Raw genomic sequence first — 1,039 nt, forward strand, 5'->3', positions numbered from 1 at the left:
CATCAGAAGATCCCTATCAGTTTTTAACTGAGTTCCTGCAGATCTGTGAGACTGTTAAGACTAATGGAGTAGATCCTGAAGTCTACAGACTCATGCTTTTCCCTTTTGCTGTAAGAGACAGAGCTAGAACATGGTTGGACTCACAACCTAAGGATAGCCTGGACTCCTGGGATAAGCTGGTCACGGCCTTCTTGGCTAAGTTCTTTCCTCCTCAAAAGCTAAGCAAGCTTAGAGTGGATGTTCAGACCTTCAAGCAAAAAGATGGTGAATCCCTCTATGAAGCTTGGGAAAGATACAAGCAGATGACCAAAAGGTGTCCTCCTGACATGCTTTCAGAATGGACCATTCTGGATATATTCTATTATGGTCTGTCGGAGTTCTCCAAGATGTCACTGGACCATTCTGCAGGTGAATCCATTCACCTAAAGAAAATGCCTGCAGAAGCTCAAGAACTTATTGACATGGTTGCAAATAATCAATTCATGTATACTTCTGAGAAAAATTCTGTGAATAATGGGACGCCTCAGAAGAAGGAAGTTCTTGAAATTGATGCTCTGAATGCCATATTGGCTCAGAACAAAGTGTTGACTCAGCAAGTCAACATGATTTCCCAAAGTCTGAATGGATGGCAAAATGCATCCAACAGTACTAAAGAGGCATCTTCTGAAGAAGAAGCTTATGATCCTGATAACCCTGCAATAGCAGAGGTAAATTACATGGGTGAACCTTATAGAAACACCTATAATTCATCATGGAGAAATCATCCAAATTTCTCATGGAAGGATCAACAAAAGCCTCAACAAGGCTTTAATAATGGTGGAAGAAACAGGCTCAGCAATAGCAAGCCTTTTCCATCATCTTCTCAGCAACAGTCAGAGAATTCTGAACAAAATACCTCTAATTTAGCAAACTTAGTCTCTGATCTGTCCAAGGCCACTTTAAGTTTCATGAGTGAAACAAGATCCTCCATAAGAAATTTGGAGGCACAAGTAGGCCAGCTGAGTAAATAGGTCACTGAAACTCCTCCTAGTACTCTCCC

The 1,039-nt window shown here is 41.3% G+C and overlaps 1 non-coding gene across 1 annotated transcript; it reads right to left on the reverse strand.

Annotated features, from left to right (window-relative positions):
- Positions 1–224: 224 nt before the first annotated feature.
- On the reverse strand, positions 225–332 carry LOC112760728 (small nucleolar RNA R71). The gene has a single exon (XR_003181155.1). It is a non-coding gene; the product is annotated as a small nucleolar RNA R71 (small nucleolar RNA).
- Positions 333–1,039: the final 707 nt, after the last annotated feature.

The sequence above is a fragment of the Arachis hypogaea genome, chromosome 16, assembly GCF_003086295.3.
Source record: "Arachis hypogaea cultivar Tifrunner chromosome 16, arahy.Tifrunner.gnm2.J5K5, whole genome shotgun sequence".
NCBI lineage: Eukaryota > Viridiplantae > Streptophyta > Magnoliopsida > Fabales > Fabaceae > Arachis > Arachis hypogaea.